Source organism: Lagenorhynchus albirostris, chromosome 13, assembly GCF_949774975.1.
Source record: "Lagenorhynchus albirostris chromosome 13, mLagAlb1.1, whole genome shotgun sequence".
Classification (NCBI taxonomy): Eukaryota; Metazoa; Chordata; class Mammalia; order Artiodactyla; family Delphinidae; genus Lagenorhynchus; species Lagenorhynchus albirostris.
Genome location: NC_083107.1, coordinates 20,759,788 through 20,766,727, shown reverse-complemented (window position 1 = coordinate 20,766,727; position 6,940 = coordinate 20,759,788).

Genomic DNA, 6,940 nt, shown 5'->3' with positions numbered 1-6,940 from the left:
TACATTAGAGAAGAAGATAGATCTCAAATCAACAATCAAGGTTGTTACCAAAAATCTAAACTAAACACAATAGCCGGAGAATAAAGGAGATAATCCAGATAAGAGCAAAATTCAGTAATTAACGTTCTGATAGAAATGCAGCTTAAAAGATTTTATAAACTCCTACACCTCTCAAGAGAGGAATACACATTCTTTTCAAGTGCACATACACATGTACCAATATCAACCATATTCTGAACCATAAAACAAATCTCGATAAATTTAAGTATTCGAATCATACAAAATATGTTTTCGCACCTTAGCTGCAAGCAGAACAGTAATTGAAGCCATCCAACCCAAAGATAACTCTTTAAGATGGTCCATAAGATTGACAAAACCTCTGCCCTAACTGAAGAAAAAGAGTGATATCCCAATGGCTAATACCAATAATGGGAACAGAGACATCACTACAAATCCAAGAGACCTTGAAAGGCACTGGAAATGTTATAGGTAACTTCACATCAACAAATATGGCAATTCACATGAAATAGACAAGTTCCTTGAAAGACACAAACCTAAAAGCTCATTCAAGCCTTCCCATAAAGAAAACTTTGCAAAGAAATTACTTTACTAGTGAATGCTACCAGATATCTCAGGAAGAATTAATGCCAATTCTATGTAAATTCTTTCAATAAATAGAAGATAAAAGAACATTTTCCAGCACATTTTATAAACTCAGAATTATCCTGAAATGAACACCAGAAAAAATACATGAAAAACTAAGCAAAAATACTCATCATGAACAGAACTATAAAATGTCCTACAAAATTTTTAATATATTGAATAAAGAAATATATTAAAGAATAAACCATGACCAAGGATTATTTACCTCGGAAATCTGGGTTGTTTTATCACTCAAAAGCATCAGTATAATTCACCATACTAATAGAATATAAAAGAAAATTACGTCTGGATATTATCATTTTAAAGGAGCAAATACTCCAACTGTAATCCAGAATTACAAGGTTCTCTCTAGAATTCCTCCTTATCTTATTTGTAATTACATTCTCCCACAGAGAGAAAACTGGTTCTGATTACCTACAGTATATTTACTTATGTATTTACCCAACTCCAGTATTTATATAGAATATTTTCAGATTGTTATTCTAGATCTTTGTGAGAAACAAACTTACCTACTAGAGTACAGTGTGTGCAGTTCTTTTTTGTCATTAGTGTGTATAAGTATCTGGCCAAAATATTATTTTCCAAAGTCACTTAAACCAGCTCATTTTCCCTACCCTCCTACTATGGTTATTTTGTTTATTGTAAAGGAAGTTAGGTCCATTCGCTTTCATCTGCATTCTATCTTGGGTTCCTTACAATTTTATCAAAACATCATGTTGTATATCTTAAATGTATAACATTGTTATTTGTCAAATATATGTCAATAAAACTAAGGGAAAAAACAACGGAAAAGAGGTCATTCAATGGGTAGTCTTTTGAGAAATAGTGTGAGAAACAATTTGATGTCCACACACAAAATAAATTAAGTCTGACCAAAACTCACATCTTATTCAAAAATGAACTCAAAATGGATTTCAGACCTAAACACAAAGTATAAAATTATAATAATTGAAAAAGAAAATATAGGAGATAATCTTGTAAGTTAAGCAAAGATTGAAAAAATAATACAAACTACATAAGGACAGAAATAGATAAGTTGTACTTGATAAAATGAAAAGCTTTTGCTCTTCATGAGACCCTGTTTAGAATATGAAAGCCAAGCTACCAGCTGGGAGAAACTATTTCAAAAACATATATCCACAAAGTAATTTTATCTAGAATATATAAAGAACTCTTACGACTTGATAATAAGACAAACAACCCAGTACAAAATGGGCAAAAGATTTAAACAATTATTTACGCGAAAAGATATGTAGATGAAAAATTAGCACATGAAAACTTTCTCAACATCATTCATTATTAAGATAGGCAGATTAAATCACAATGAGAAGTAATTATGTGCTTATAAGAATGGCTAAAATTAGAAAGCCTGACCATACTGAGAATGCTAAATATCTGGAACTCTCAAACACTGCTGGTGGTGATGTAGATAATATTATGACTTCAGAAAATGTGTGGCAGGTTTTAAAACATTAGCCATATGCCTGTTGTGCAGCACAGGTATTCCACTCCTAGCTATATACCCAGGATAGATGAAAGCATTTGTCTCTACATAAATTTGTACACTAACATTCACAGCAGCTCTATTTATAATACACAAAACTGAAAATCACCCAACTATCAATAGAAGACTAAATTATGCCATACCCACACAATAGAATTTACTCAACAATGAAAATAAATGAAGTGTTGAAACAAACAATAATATGAGTGAATCTTGAAATAAAATTGCTTAGTATACGAAACCAGGGAGGAAAGCATGCCATGTATTATTCTACTTATATACAATTGAAGAAAATGCAAGTTAAACTTATCTATAGTGCCTGAAAACAGATCAGTGGTTACCGTGGATTGGGGGGATTGGAGAAGTTAAGGGTGAGAAGTAGGGGTGGGAGAGGAAACCTTCATGGTGATGGCTGTATTTATTATAGAGGTTATTTTGATGGTGTCATTGGGTGTATCTGTAAGTCAAGACATCAATATTTAAATGCACTTTAAATATGTACCCTTGACTGCACTTCAGATATACCTTGAAATAGCTGAAAAGTAAAAACAAACAAAACATAAAAGTTATTCATTGGATCAAAGTTTCACTGGGAGGCTGGAGCACCAGGTCCGGACAGCAAGAAAGGAACCAGGAAAGTCTGGCGGCTAAATGCAAAATCATGTAGTTAGAGCAAGTTGATGGTGAAGCTCCCTGTGAGCCACAACCATTGAACCCTCACTACCAGCACTACAGGGACCCCAGCTCCATACACACTGGGAATGATCTCTAATTGCTTCTTCCTCTTTGTGCCACCACCTGGCTGGGCGTCTCATTGTCATGCCTCCATCACAATGGAGGATATCCTAGCCTCCAGACAACTGGAAGGTGGAGGATATCTGTCACCTTTGCTTCTGTACTGGGAGTTTTGACACTGCCTCTCGCCATGACCCACACCAAGGGGTGTCCCTCGACACAAAGGACGCACTCTCATTCTGAGTAGCCAAGAGGGGAAAAAGACAAATTTCTCCCTGAGCATTCACATCAGTCATCGTTTCTGAAGGATTAGGAGCCCTCGAATCCCAGATGTCTCTCTGATTCACTCCTGTGTATACAGCATTCTGCATCATGCAAGCCTTCCTCTCTACTTGCTTAGGGACACAGCTCAGCTACCCAGTTCTGACCCTTGTGTTATTACAACCCTGCATTTTCATTTGCAAGATGTGTTTCCTCTGTCCCCTGTGATGTGCAACTGTGGCAGACATTTAATCTTAGAGGATGCTGGAGTAGATTAAACTTTATTTTTTCTCCTGATGCCTTTGTCTAACCCACTCTCTATTTAGAAGCAGCTTGCTCCTGCTTCTAATTTTCCCCAGCACTAAACTGTGTGCTCAGCCAGCTCACACCCTAGTGGTAGTTTGTTTAATACTCCCGTAGTTACCTAAAAGCCTATTCTTTCGAACAGTGGGTTTTTGTTTGTTTGCTTTCTTTTCTTTTGTTTGTTGTTTTTGATGTTGTTGTTGTAGAGTCTCTAGTTTATTATGAAAGGGTTCTTCCAGTATGCACACAGGAACCAAACTTACCAGTTTATCCTTCCCACTCTGACTCTTAAAGCCATACCAGCAACAACAGAGTTCCTTCATGTTGCCTAGAAGAACCGCAAAACTTTTGGGGTAAAACGTTATCTTTGCACCCTGTGTTTATGACTTTATACATACTCTGGGGCAGTGTGATAAAGCTCTCAACACAGCAGTCTATCCAGGTAAGGTCATCAACCAAATGCATTTTCCCAGGGCTAAGAGAGAATCTCACTACACATGAGGGTACTGAGACCCAAACTCCAAAAGCCAGAGCTAGGGTCCAGGGCACTGGTTCTGCTACGGCACCAGCGGGACACATCAGAAGGACTGGGAGGCTTTCAACACTACACCTATAGGACCTCACTCGGAGTCAGAGGGTTTGAGGACACCTGGGCAGTCAGACGGCTCTGCCCCGTGATCACGTGCAGAAGAATGAGTGCTCAGAGAGCAGGGACACAGGAGGTCGTTGTCATTCCTTGTCTTCCTTTTTTCCCAGTTATATATAACCAGATATATACGAAAACACACAGTTCGCTTTTATTTATAATCAAATGGGTTCTATACTTTCAAGTGCCTAATTCCCACTTTAAAACTTCGTACTGGATGCTGGTGGCAAGCCGAGATATTAGTTTTCTCTGCATTAAATCCCACACTGGGCTTCAGGAGATAGATTATAAGAGAAAATAAGTCACTATCATCCCCCTTTGCCATGAGACCAGTAGCTCTGGTCTGCCAAGTATTGATAAAATAAGAGAAGGCAGCAAATCCATGGGGCAAAATCTTATGGGAGAGATGCCTGGCTGAAATACCAGCGCACACCCAGAGGACGACTGGCGATCTTCAAAATTTTGGCTGCTATTTACAATAAGAAATATATGTTATATTTCAACATTTTTCATTCGTATGAATGCTGAAAATCAAAATTAAAATGTCACTAAACACTATTTACTTGCTTTATGTAATATACTGTGGAGTCTTCTATTCTATTCTCCTTGTGTTTACAAAGAATATGTTAGTTATTACCCACTAACTTGATTTAATAATTTCAGACACCAGTAAGTTGCAAGCCATGATTTGAAAAGCGGTGCTTTCAATGATTAATAAAACTGAATTAACGTAGTGATCTATTAACAGGTATTTCTCCCAAGTAGGAATACACAAACATGCCCACAAAAACCTATGACCAAATGCCTGATGAGCTGCAAAACCTTTTACTTTCCTTCATTTTGTTGCATTTGCACACAGAGTCAGAGAACAGCCCTGCAGTAAAGAAACTTGCTTAACTTTGCATAACAGTGTTTCCTGAACTTAACCATGGAACAAGCATTTCCAAAATATTTGCAGACAGCAAAGTGAAACAAATCTAGGACTAGCTCTTGAAAGAGTGTTTGAAGGAATGAGATTCGGGGAAATTTTGCCTTAAACGTGAAGTAGAAATCCATAAATAAATGCAAGTGCCAAACATGCTCATAATTGTAGCACAGACCTATGCAGCTGGGGTGCAATGGTTCCCCCAAGGTGCACTCTAAAAACTACTTGGGAAGGGTAGAAAAATATGGTTTGGTGGTGTCACCGGGTAGACGTGCGTTGTAACAAAATAGCTTCAACGGAGGAGGTCAAAGGAAGACCCGGACCAGCAATCTCAGTCCCACCTTAGTAAGCAAAGAATCGCCAACTACCACTTTAAGCTTAAGCACATAGCAAAGTTTATTTAAGCATAGGTACACTGTAAAAGAGGGAGTGAGAGAAAGAGAGAGAGAGCGCGAGAGCGGGCTGTTTCTGCGAATTGAAAGCAGCATTCTTGTACAGGTTTAAGGGTGCTTTTAGGGAGCATTCTGCAGGGAGGCGGGGGTGAGTGACAGGGGATCATTATTTGATTGAAGGTCTTGATCCATGTAACAGGTTTACCGTTGTGCATGCTCTCAGCCTTAAATTGCTAAGAAATGCCCACGGGGTGTGGGGTAGGGCAAAACCACATGGAGATTTTATTATAATGATGGTATAATGAGTTTGGGTTTACTATAGGTCATACACCTGTCTGGTCTGGGCAGGCGCAGCCCAGAGAAGTTCCCTTCTGTTACAGTGCCCCTCTAAATGAGGATAAGCTGACCACCACACGACCCTAGTTTTGTCTGTTCTGGGCAGGGTCAGGGGAGAGTCACCGGATGGTTGGGTGCGACTCGATGACTTCTTGTCTTTCTTGCCGCTGCTACCTCCTTGCTGCTAATGACTGACTGACTACCTAACATTGGTAGGAGATTTGGAGGTGGAGAGAGAAGAACACTGTTAAAAGTAAAATGGGTGAATCACTAAGGTACATTCAGGGATATTAGGATACTAGAGTCACTTGGTTTACAGGTCTCTTATCCAGATGTTCTCTGTGTCTGCGATTGCTATCAAATTCTTTTGTCTCCTGAACACTAGATGGAAAGTAAAATCAATGACAGAGGCACCACCAGAGACACAGGAACCTGTGGGGGTGTACTGATCCAACTGGAGAAAAGGTTTTGTTCTCTTCTTTGGATCCCAGTGACTGGCATCTATCAGAACAGGTTAAATCCTGATCAGGACAAGTTAAATACATCATTCTTGACGCAGAGGAGGGCTGAATACATACCATAAGAGTAGTGAATACAACAGCCAGCTGGACAACTCCTGCAAGTCTGGAGGCAGTCCAAGGTCAGAAGCAGATGTGGTGTGTGGGGCAACATCCAAGGAAGGAATCTAGGTCTGAAAACAAGACAAGGTCAAAACAAGAGGCTGAGACAATGAAGTCTTGTTTGCTGCAGTAAACTTCTGTTGGGGTGCCTTTCTGGCTCCCTCCTCTAAGAACTAGGTCTCATCCACAGGTCCTACTTAAGTGGTGAGTGAAGTTCCCATAATAACACCAAGTGACTCAAATTCCTTGCCCCAGTTGATTGGCCTGGTGTGAATAACCAGGCCTAGCTAGATGAAACAGATATTCTCCTGAAAATGAATTTGTTCACCATGAATATAGTTAATCTTTTGAGTCTCTGCAGTGAAGGTTTGGAAGAACTCTAATGAGTTAACCATGTTTGATCATGCTGCATGTACCCAAAAGGCAAGGAAACTGACTGGATCAAAGAGAATGACCCAAACCCAGTGAATTAAAGAAAGAAAATGAAGGAGAGCATATCTTCACTTTCTGACATTTTTCTTCCTTTTTCTAGGCCTTCATGAGACTTGGTTGTGC